This window comes from Solea solea, chromosome 15 (assembly GCF_958295425.1).
Source record: "Solea solea chromosome 15, fSolSol10.1, whole genome shotgun sequence".
Taxonomy (NCBI): Eukaryota; Metazoa; Chordata; class Actinopteri; order Pleuronectiformes; family Soleidae; genus Solea; species Solea solea.
This window is the reverse complement of record NC_081148.1, coordinates 24,826,699-24,839,308: the sequence shown is the minus strand read 5'-3', so window position 1 is coordinate 24,839,308 and position 12,610 is coordinate 24,826,699. Positions and strand designations below refer to the sequence as shown.

Below are 12,610 nucleotides of genomic sequence, written 5' to 3'. Positions count from 1 at the left end.
TGTGTTTGAGTGTGTTTGTGTGTGTTTGTGTGTGTTTGTGTGCGTCACAGCGTGTCCTACCTTGTGAAAATGTGACGGCTTCTCTCTTCTTCCTCTCATGAGTGATTGTTTACCGAGTGCCGAGTTCCACCTCTTTTTTTTTCTTTCATCCTTTTCTCTTTTTTTCCCTCCGAGCCTGTAAGTATAAAATTTTAATTAGGAACACTGACAGGTCTGGTGCATGATCCACAGTCGTGCATCCATCACAGTGAAAACAAGAGAGCGAGAGACACTTTATACCTCATCTCTCTCTCTCTCTCTCTCTCTCTCTGTCTGTCCTTTTACTTTCACATCTTTAGCTTCTTTACCTCCACCAGCGCTCCCCCAGTTCTCCACCTCTCCTGATGCCGGACTTGAGCAGCAGGTGCCACATTACTGTGTACAGGAAAGCAATTAGGCAGCATATTGGATGAATGAGGAGTGCATTAATATTAGCGAGTGCATTTGTCAGAGGCGTTTGATGCGAGTCCTTCTCTTTTCTTTCTGCAACATTAAGACTGTGGCGCTCGTAAATTCACTGCTTAAACCACCATCTGCTGCGCTGTCAGCCCACACCGAGGAAAACACAGGAGAGGGGGAGACATTTATTCCCTCAGTGGGGAAAGACAGTGAAAGACAGATAGATAAGAAGAAAACGCATTCATTCCCTTTCTCTCTTCCTCTCGTACCCTCGCTGTTTCCCACAGGGAGCGACTGTGTATTAGAATTTATGAAGACACTTTGCTGCAGGTCCAAGCGACAGTCCTCCTCTCTTAAATCTGACTCGTCTTCTTCTTCTTCTACCTTCTGTTTATGCTCACACACACGTTCTTGTACGCCACTCTCAGTGAGGACCCTGGAAGTAACGCCGTCATTATCCTCAATGTTAAAATACAGTAAACTAATGTAAACAAGAGGAAGATTTAGTCTCCTCTTCCTCACACACTGGTATATGAAGTTAGATTGAGATAGAGCGACTTATAATATGACTCAGCTCCACTCTGATTACATACCCCGGTATATACAGTAGAACAAGTACCTTGTACCACAGTTTGAGAACCATGGACATAATGCCCTAACCTTAGCCATCACAACTAAGTGTGTAACCCAACACTTAAACTAAACCTAAACTAACCCTAATTCTAACCTGAAATAAAACTCAAAAAAACATTTTAAAGCTGTGAGGACCAGAAGAAATGTCCTCATTTGACCTAAACGTCCTGTTTATACGTTGTTTTGGTCTCACAAAGGACACACACTCACACAGGTTTGTGCAGTTATTCTTCTAAGGTCAAACAGAACTTAACCAGTTCCTCAGAAATGAGGTTCTGTCTCATCAGGAGCAGGTTTTGGTCTCCATGAGGACGACTGGTCCTGACAAGGTCAGTGTTTATGACAGAAAAAGGTCCTAAAAGAGGCAACAAATACAAGAACACATGTAGAAAGTCGACATAATTCCATAATCCATAGCCCCTTACCCTAACCTTAACCAGCACAACTAAATGCCTGATCCTAACCCTTAACTAGATCTTAACCCTTAAAAAGGCAAAATAATTTAACCTCAATTTCACACAGTGGACCTTCAAAAGTGGGATTAAACAAACACGAGGGAATACACAACCAACACATTCTGACCTCCAAGGTTTACTCGTGTTTATTAGGATCCTTATTAGCCTTTGCCTCGTGTCCTTATATTGTATTCTATTTATATTTATTCTACTTTTAGAGTTAGTTCTTACTTTTATATGTCATTTAGTATTGTATTACTATGTTTGCATTCAGGATTTGTATTAAATCTCAAATATTTGAGCTATAGTTTATATTTAAATAGTTAGTTTAGTGCCTATAACACAAGCACATCTATCTATCTGAGTCCTAACCTGTCACTTCATACTTATATTTCAGCTTTAACACGTGGATATTATTCCCATTTATATTTATATATCACAGACATAACACTTTAGTACTAATACCTTTAGCTATATCGCACATTTCATACATTAAACATGGCTCAAAGTGCATTAACAAATGAAGTTTTTTACAAAGATAATAAAACACACAAGAGCAGATAAAAGAGCATAATGGGATTAATAAGAACATAGTGAGCACAGAGTGAGTGTGTGTGTGTGTGTCGGCTGTTGTAATTCCTGCAGCTGAGGTGTTGATGCTGTGCTGGATAGATTACCAACACGCCGGCGCATCGTTGCATAAACCTATTATCACATGCTTTGTGTGTGTAAGTATTTTTAGAGGCGAGGAAGAAGAAGGGAAAGCATCTCGCTGCTCCTGGCTGTGCTGCTGAGCTGCCGGTGCCAGGCAAAGCGCCGCCATTGTGCCGCTGCCGTGTTGTCGTCGTCGTCGTCTTTACCGCGGGCAATCGTCAAAGTGTCACGGTACCTTCAGGTGCCCACAACGCCCCCCCCCACCCTTTAGAAAAAAGAAAGATACAAACACCAATTAGAAAAAACCAGAAAAGTGTCAGAGGAAGATTACTGTCATGCTGTTGTCACCGTGATGGCGCCCCGTGGGCAGACGGGGGAGGGATTGGCGAGGTCGCATGGTTGGAATGGTGAGAGAAGGAAGGTATAACCACTCCTCTTTTTCCTCTCACCCTCTCTCTCTCTCTCTCTGTCTCATAGCTCCTTCCTTTCCTTGGTGATTAGCTCGCCCCGCGGTGAGCACTAAGCGGCCTAATCTGCAACTACGAGGTGGTGGGTGTCGAGAGAGTGAGAGACAAATAATACATCAACACACACACACACAGAGAGAGTTACAGCCTCATAAACATAATCCCATGACTCAAATGAGACCATATCATACCAAGATACACCAGCGTGAAGGATTCAGATCACGGTGTGGATCCACACGACTAAATGAACTGTCAACTATTTTGATAATAGTGTTTTCTTCACTAATTAAAAACAAGTTTCTCTGATGTTCACGTTTCTTTGCTCCATATAACAAAGAAATCATCAAAGCTGAAAACAGTTTTATAAACGGCAAAGAACAACATCCTTTGTGGTGTGTGAAGGCCACCGTAGATCCCTGGTGTTTGAGCAGAGGAATCCTTACTGAAGTTCACATACAACGATGTTTGCAAACACTTATTTTTCTATACGTTTGTTCATTGTCATACACTTTAAATTAGACGATTGCTAAATTCATCGCCAACTGTTGTGATAACCGGTTTGAGTTTCCTGATTTTTCATCTTCTTGAATGTGAATATTTTCTGGTTTCTTTGCTCCAAATAACAAAGATTTTGTAGTGCAATACATAAATTACGTAGCCCTTTATCACATTACATAAACCTCTACTTTTTCAACTGACACGAGGCGAGACTCTAATTTGACCTGTGTTTCCACCGCGATACGTAAATGATGTAATTAAAGACACTTTCTCTATGTCATGCTTTCTGCGTCGAGCTGTTACGTGTGCGCGTACATGGCTGTTGTTATTATTTGAACCGTAGGTGACACGTGTGTGTGTGTGTGTGTGTAACAGTGAATCTCGTCTAAGCCACCTGTCGGGGAGATGTTGGGCTGAGTGGTAAAGCAAGTCATTTTGAGGGTTTGATTCCTGGCGCCGCGAGTCTACATGGCAACACACAAGACACAAAACTGTGCTGTATGAATATATACTGTCAGTGAATGGGTGAATGAGGAATAAATGTAGTGTAAAGTCGGTTTGAGTGGTCATCAAGACTCAGTATATAAATACAGACCATTTATCTTAAGCTAAGTCTCTTTTTTGACCACAATAAGAGAGCGCCCCGGCTGGACTGGAAATTGTTGTGCTACAGGAAGTATGTTCACAATGTGGAGGCGCTCTAGAAGATCTTGGAAATGGACAGATGGTGATGTTTAGGATTTATGGATAATGGAGAACTTCTCCAAAAATTCAAACGTGGAAAGTATGATGGTGGTCTTATTATGAAGGGATGAAAAATGTTCCTGTGAGCATGTGACTATTTAAAAACCTGTTTAACTCCATTACATCCTCCATTTAAACCTCTCCAGCCCTAACAGAGCCTCAAACGCCGTGTCAATCCTGTATTAATCCACTCATCTGGACTTCATCACGGACATATGGCCACCATCTTGTGTCCGACAGTGTGTTTTTTTAAAGCAGCATTTTTTGCAAGTGTCGAGCGTCGTGGTGGACTGCACGCCGCGTATGTTCACAGACTGTGTCGTCACTTATGCAGATGCAGGTGTACGGTATTTACTGCACATTTTAGGCCTTATATTCAGATTTATGCATTACAGTTGTTTGGAAAATGCTATTTAAATCAAGTTCATGATTCTTATTGTTATTTATTATTGGATGACACACTTTTACCATAAACATACTAATTTAAAGTGATGCATAAGTTTCTGTCAAACACAAATATCACAATTAAGGATGAGATTTATGTAAAATGACCAATAGATCCAATGTCTAGTGTCATTACCGCGATACAAATGCCCTCTAATTTACATTTAAAACTGATATAAAATGATATAAACCAATCACACTTTCATACATTTTAAACGATTTCAATTGGATTGTTTTCACAATTAACAGATTTGATTTGATTCATTAAATTAATTCAAATAGATACTGAATACTTCACTTTTATGGAAACTACATCAGCTGCACAAGAGCTGCCACATCTGCCTCAAATCAAAAATCATCAGTTTCCCCAATCAGCCATTTTGGCCCATTTCAAAGTTCTCCATTTCCTGACCCGGGTCACCATCTTTCCCCCTTTCTCTCTCTCACTCTCTTTCTTCTTGTTATTAGTCTGTGTTCTTTTTTCGCCCAAACACTGCCACTGCCAGGTTTGTCAGCCGGCATAGATTTAGCTGGCTTGTCAGTAACACTGCTGCCGTCCTAATCTCCATCACAGCCTCAACTCTGGCCCTCGAGGAAGAAGAAGAAGAGAAGAGAGAGACAGAATCTGTGCCAGGAACTGCTTTAGTTTTTCTCTTTTTTTGTTACCTCTTTCAAATATACAACATGGCAAAGATCCAGTGGATATAACTACCCACTAGATGTTTATGACTAGAAAGATGCAGCCTCCCCTCGGTCCTCTGAAAACACAAAGGGTTGTGTGGAATTACGAGGTTTGGCACAAGGCTGTCTAGTGTTCTGCAATAGTAAAGAGTCCATTTCCCTCCCCAGTGCTGCCCCCACTCTACCTTCCCTTTTTCATGTTTAATATACTTTTCTTTCCTTTTTACTTTCTCATAATAGCTAATGGCTTGTCATAAAGTAGGTTAATTTATGAAAACTGGCCTGTGATTTCAAGGATCGCATTAGCGCACGCGGTTGTTTTTTTACGCATACTAAAAAAAAAAAAGGCAGAAAAAGCCGGTGTGTGTATTTGTCTGTGACGACGCTGCGTTTGTGATGTACAGCTTTGGTCAGTATTTGCGTCGCCCTACTTTCTGGATCCTCACACTCATTTCTATAGAAACAATTAGAAACACCTGTACATCATTTACAGGAGTCTGGAGTATTTTCGGTTCATTTCGGTTGCTATAATTACCTTTTTTGGTGGATGAATTTTGTCTGGTGAAGATTGGAAACCATAAGGGAACGACTGAAACTGCTCCACTTACACAGATTTTGAACTGAACTTGAAATATATTAAAACAACAGGACATGTCACATGTGTACGAGCCCCTCCCGCTCTGAGCTAAAATTGTTCAATTTGTGTGAAGTCGTTTCCTTCGGTGACATATTTCACATGTCACTGAGGTAAAAGTCACACCTGCAGGTGAAGAGTGGGGTTGGTGGTGTGAACCTGTGGTGAGACATCCGCCAAAGCACCAGATCACAGTTCACCAGGATTAAATTTAGGAAAATACAATGCTGCTATTTTTTACTCACCCTACAGGTGCTTTTTGCACATTAAAAAAAACAAACATATTTTGCTCCAATTAAAGCCAAAAACTAAGTGGTTGTCACTTTGATTGGCACTCTTTAAAAAAAAAAAAAAAATGTACGCACTTTAAGGTCCTTTAAGGTCCAGTGTGTAACATGTGGAGTGAAGAGCGTCAACAAGACAACTGACACGTATCACAATAACAATTACTCATTATAATTAGCTAACTGGGTAGCTAGACAGACAGACAGACAGACAGACAGACAGACAGATAGATAGATAGATGCTACTAGATTTCTAGTTGAACCGTGTCAGAACAACTACATTTTATATTTTGTGTTAACCATTCAACCCTAATCAGCAGAATCATTATTGGTATCAAATATAGAATAGAATAGAATTCTAACATATCCACGTATATGCTTCTACTTGTACATGTACTGCACAGCAAGGTCGTTGTCTACATATTTGTACTCTCACCAGCAGATACACAGACTGTACTGTGTCTCTCACACACACACACACACACACACAGAGAGAGAGAGAGAGAGAAGCCGGTAAGCACTCAGATATGTAATTTTCTTCAAATGTACCTTTCCGGACTCGTTTGTCGCGATCCTCTGTGGCCTTTTTCAATCTGAGCTGCCGACTCATCCTGTCACGTCCCATCTCTCACAAATCACACAGAGGCAGGACTGTGATCAGCGAGGGACAATTTGTCAGCTATATATGCATGAGTAAGCAACACATTCACCATCCATTACACTGACCAGACACAACACTGTGTGTGTGTGTGTGTGTTATTACTCCCATCCTTGTGAAAAGTACTTTGAATTTCAGACCTTCAGATTGAGGGTGTGTGTGTGTGTGTGTGTGTTTTATTTGTAAAGTGAGGATATAGTGCAGTGGTTGAGCTGCGGTTTCAGGGTTAAAGAAGTTCACCAAGGTTTTAAGGGACCGGCTCGATAATGGTCAACTGTGTGTGTGTGTGTGTGTGTGTGTGTGTGTGCAGGGCGACATATTGGATTTCAGCGACTCATCAATCCCGTGTAAGATTTACTCCTTTGATTTAAATCCCTCTTCTTTTGTGGTAAAAACCCCTTTGTGCTCGGCTGTGTTTGACTGCTTTGGTTTAACCTCTTAATTTACATGAGGCCATGTGGACGACGTTTCCAAGTTCATAAAAGAAAAAAAAGAAGTCAGAAACAGACTCTTTTGGAAATCCTTTTGCTTTTGATTGGTTCTCATCAGCCGTGACATTTACCTGCTCTGATTTAACAAGTAACCGTTTCCTAGAAGAGAACAAATAGCAGACAAACTACCATGGTTTTGTTGTTCAGTGTGTAACATTTTTCATTGGCACAAATTGAATATACTGCTAATGAATATGTTAGTATGAGTGTAAAATGTTTTGGTTTTTCTGCCTTAGAAAAAGCCCTTTACATATACTTTAGGTAAGGGGCCTTGCTTTATAGAGACGGCCATCTTGTGTTGCCACGTTCCACATGCATTTCATATTAAGTGGAATTTTACAGTCTCACCATTAGACGCAGATATGTTTCTTGGGTCTCTGGGGGAGAGGGACATTGGGGGCCCTCTTTGGTTTACAAATAAATTGGATTGGATAAAAACGGCCTGGTGTCATTGCCGTCATTGGGGGGGGCCTACTTCCAACTCTGGGGCCCCTAGTTTGCCAACCCCTTTGCAACAGCTCTGCTTAGATGTCACTCATTCTTACACACATAGGACCATTAAAGAGGCATTAGGCAGATTTTTTTTGGGCGTCATTAATCAATAACTCGTCAACCTAATGTAAATCAAGTGATCTGTTCCTCCTCTGTTCCACTACTACATCTACTCTGCATACGAAATCTAACAGAAACACAATAAAACATGCTCGTACTAGCAGAGTTTCATAAATAAAGACATAGACTTGACGTATTTGTCGCAAGAAAGGAGAGCGTCTGTCTGTTCAGCTCAGGACAGACAGACGTCCTTAATTATGTTATTAAATCAAAGCTACAAAAAAATACAAATACTTACCAACGTGAGCAGCTTGTGAATCTTTTCTTGGGCGTAACTTGGCATTTCCAGTTGTACTTCAACAGCAGTTTGCAGCCGTCTCGCTTCATGAGTGCAACGATCCTGATGAATCTGAGAACACAGGGAGATTTGAGTGCAACACACATTAAAACCCTGCCAGCATGTCCATGCAGGGCCCCATAAGGGTTATATTTGGGCTCCACTTCGTACCCTTTCCAAGCTACCTGGGTACTAAGTGGGCAAATTATGCAGGTCCCATATGGTGGACTCCACATGGGAAGCCCACGTGGGCAAACACTGAAGGGGTCCACCATGGAAACCACAGACAAAACCCACTTGGGACCCACTGGGGGGGCCACACAGTTGGTGTAATGGTTAGCACTCTTGTCTTTGAACAAGGGTCTTTCTGCATGGAGTTTGCATGTTCTCCCCGTGTGTGCATGGGTTTTCTCCGGGTTCTCTGGTTTCCTCCCACAGTCCAAAGACATACAGATTTGGGGATTAGGTAAATTGGAGAGTTGTGAGAGTTAATGAGAGTTAATGGTTGTCTGTCTCTATATGTGGCCCTGTGATGGACTGGCAGAAGATGAGTGAGTGAGATGCTGGGGAGTTACCCAACTCAGCTTTAATGAGCTGACGATGCTAAGGAACGATTCTTCTGGACCAAAACCTCGACGGTTCATCTGGTTAGAGATTAACTGAAGCACATGGGTGTTAATGTAGTGTTGCATAAATAAAACACACACCTACAGACATTCTTACATCTGTACGCCTATGTCTGTAACACACACACACACACACACACACACACACTGGTGTGAATGGCCTTTGGCCATAAACAGAGTTTTCACAGTAAACTAACCTTGATCAATAACCTGCTTTGGACCTCAGCAAAAACCCACTGTTCCTCCTACTGCTGGATTTCAATATCACGGCTGTTTGAACACTGTAGCCATGGGCTAACTGTGTGTGTGTGTGTGTGTGTGTGTGTGGAGCCGCTGCTGCATGAATTTATGAGAGCCGCTGATCATGTGTGAATGTGTTTGTGTGCTTTAAGAAACAACTGCATGGATATCCGTGTGTGTGTGTGTTTGACTGAAGCCTCAGGGTCTGCTCTGAATGGTGCTAACTGGCCCTCTGAACTCTTCCCTGTGAAGAGAAAGCGAAAGCCACCGGGCATGTGCAGAGGACAGCGTGCCATTTACCTGGGCAACGGTTGTTTTTTAAATCGGGCAAGAGGGACTACACACACACACACACACACACACACACACAGAGCACATACTCCTGCCTTTTGCCTCAAACGCTAACGCACACCTTTGCTCCTTTGCTTCAAACACAAACACACTTAAAAAGCTGTTTTTTTCTTCCCCTCTCCTCCCCTCTTTCATTCCTTTATTTTTATTTTTGGAAGCGATACGGGCAGCGCTACCCCTCCGTTTAAAGAGCCTAACCGCTCTCTTCATGTGCCCTTTTCTCACTTCCTGCCTCTGCGAGAGAAAAGAGGCACCGCCGTGCCAAGTAAAGTTGTTAGCGAGAACAACCTCGTGGCTCTCCAAGGTGTTTGCCTCACGGTGCTCTTTGTATGCGGTGAAGTGGGAGCCGTGTGGTCTCTGACTGACTGACTGACTGGGCCGGGGCCTTTAAAGTCTGGAGTCTGCTGGTGTTTTCAACTCCAGCAAACGCTCAGGAAAAGAAGGAAATAACAACTCCTGCTGGTGAAGTCTGGACATTGACACAGACAAAGGAGCATGTAGTTAATGTAAAGATGTGGTAGAAAGGTAATGGTTCCATGTCAACTATGTTCCGTTCTTGCTGAAGTGCCATAGAGTGAAGGTAAGTTCATACACGGCAAGAACCTTCAAATTCAGCCAATAATCCCTCCAAAATTGTATAACTTCTACACACTGATTACAAATGAGTGTGAATGGTTTGTCTCTGCACAAACACTTTCTCTTCAGAGGTACTTTAACAAACTTCCAGTTGGGAATTGTTGGGGAATTCCTCCCTTTTCTGGAGGGTCTTCCCACATAAGGACCTCGGAAGAACAGTGGTTCCAGAGTGTCACCCACGGGAGGTTTCAGTTTCTCCCTTTCCTGAGTCATGTTCAGTGTCAAGGTTATGGAACGGAGGAGCACCAGTGAGAGCGCTGACACCGACACAGCTGCTAAACCTCTTATGTTTTTCACTTCAGGGACTTCACGGCGATTTCCAATCACTTCCAGAACTGTGTTGTTACTCCTTGTACCGAAACTGCCAACGTTATTAGCTCAAATCTTGAGGTCTCCTTCAGAAGAGGGGGAAGGATGGAGGTGGAGAGCGACAGGTGGAACGGGGGCAGCGTCTGCAGTGATGTGGACGCTCAACTGGTGAAAAGGGAGCTGAGCCTTGATTTACTGGTCGATCAGTATGATCAAGAGCTTTGGGTAATCATTGAAAGAACAAGATCGTGAATACAGACGGCCGGAATGAGGTTCCTCCGCAGGGTAGAGATAGGCTCGGACATCTGGGAGGGGCTCAGAGTAGAAACGCTGCTCCCCCCACATCGAGAGGAGCAATTGTGAGGTGGTTCTGGCATCTGGTTAGGATGCCTCTTGGATGCCTGTAGGGCATATCCTTCCGAGGAGGAGGCCTCAGGGCTGGAGGGAGGGATTATCTCTCTCAGCTGGCTGGGGAACAACTTGGGATCCCCTCCTGGAGGACCTGGCAGAAGTGACTGGGGAGAGCGTGGTCTGGGCGTCCTTGCCCAAATAGCATGTTCACCAATGTGTCATGTTTCCATCAGTGCCGAGAAACCCCGTGTCTGTTGCAGAGCGATCCAGAACCCAGATGTTTAAACTACTTTGTACTGTAAAAAAGAAAAAGAAAAAAAAAAGTCTCATTTATCACAGATGCTGTATGTGATACGTAAATCAGCCATAATTCAGTCTGAACCTTTGTGTCAGTGTGCTATTGTACCTGTGTGTGTGTGTGTGTGTGTGTGTGATTTGGTGGTTGAATACAGCTGACCCAGATGAGTTAAGTGGGTCAAGGGAACATCACCACCCACACACAGGGGGTTATGGGTAGACAGACGTACTCTGATGTGTGTGTGTGTGTGTGTAGACAGGCTCAGGACACTGGGGCAGTGCCCTGATTATACTAGATTAGTTTTGGGAATACGTGGCTCCTCCCTCTGCTGCTCCGTTTGATAGTTGATATTATGAATGGAAAACTTTTAAGATCACACCACCTTTATTCTGTTGTTTAAGAGTTTCTGAACCAGTGTTGGAATGGAACGTTTGTTTGTGGGTTAAGGTCAGAACTAAAGAGATTAAAGAGATTTTAATCTCAACGAGACTACCTGGATGAAAAAGGAATGCGCTAATTGAAAAATCATAACTAATGAGAATTAAAGTTTGCTTTATTAAAGCTGCAGTCGGCAATAATCTGGTCCTTTTTTTATTCTGATTTGAGCCATTTTCATATGTAACTGGTTGTTCTCTGCTCGTGTCCCCAGGGACAGTGAGCTTAGCGTAAATGGGGACACAGATTTTGACCGGGACGACTGGGAGGAGACAGCGATGGCAGCTGGTGTGAACGAGTCTCCACCAGGTACGCCAAACTCTACCATCACCTTTCTCTGGCTCTCGGAACCAGTGGAACATCATGTTTGCCATCACCTCTTCCACACACCATAGAGAAAATCAATGACTTTTACAAACACCGCAAATACTAGTTTTATGGAACCACTGCTGCCTTTTTCACTAAGTTTAATTGTCCCAATTTGTGACTGTCGGTGTTTAAAATTCCTTTGACTTCACTAAAGTGACACGAACCGAACAAAAGTGGCAGCAGCAGAGCAGCAGCTCGTTTCCCCACAAGCTAAAAACAGTCATTTTCTCTATGGACTTTGGTGTGGGAGAGTGAAAGGTTAAGGTAGCAAACACAAACATGTTTGTGAATGAATCTGGAGCTGAGTAATCGTTTCATCTCCTGTACGAGCTGAATTATATCCATCCATTCATTTTACCCAGTTTTAAAGTTGATTATGAAACCACTTATAGCGGCTTTTTTTTTTTTATCAGTGAACTCACTAAACACTGTTATCCACAGGCCGTCCACCTCGGGTCCACACTGCCGAAGGACTTTGGCCGTTAGGGAGGCCGGGAAAACAGATTGACAACATCGGGTGTTTTAATTCAACCAGTGTTTCTCCTGTTAAACACGGCTGCTCGGGCCAAACTGGCCGCGGGCAAGTCAAACTCAAATGTTTATAAATCTAAGTGCTAGCCAAGCGTTTCCGCTCAACAGACAGGTCAGAAGCTATCAACTCAGACGGCGCTTGTGCCAGACACATGCCCTCACACACTCACACACTCACACACTCACACGCACGTTTGCTACAAGCCTGTGGCCAGATGGCGAGTGTGTGGGGGTCAGAAGCAGCCAAGTGGTGTCCACTGAGGGGTTTTCTGGCCAAACAACGCCCCCAGGCTGGCTGGACACACTCAACATGACTCGTGTGTGTGTGTGTGTGTGTAGCTGAGCATGTCGCCTGTGGCGTAGCTTTGCAGTTAACCACCAAGAGCAGGAGATGAGAGGTTTGTGTTGGATTACATTTGTTTTTTTATCTTCACATACTGCGTGTTGTTAAAACACTTAAATGCTCATATTGAAAGTTTTCTTCTTTGACAATC

The 12,610-nt window shown here is 43.1% G+C and overlaps 1 long non-coding RNA gene across 1 annotated transcript in view; it reads right to left on the bottom strand.

Moving 5' to 3' along the window:
• The window catches only part of LOC131474464 (uncharacterized), a 221,124-nt gene that overhangs the window by 14,834 nt on the left and 193,680 nt on the right, over positions 1 to 12,610 (bottom strand). The window contains exons 7-9 of the long non-coding RNA XR_009242292.1: positions 7,932 to 10,779; positions 6,482 to 6,583; positions 61 to 414 (exon numbers count right to left, since the gene is read on the bottom strand). This is a non-coding gene — a long non-coding RNA (uncharacterized LOC131474464). The remainder of the gene's footprint in view (positions 1 to 60; positions 415 to 6,481; positions 6,584 to 7,931; positions 10,780 to 12,610) is intronic.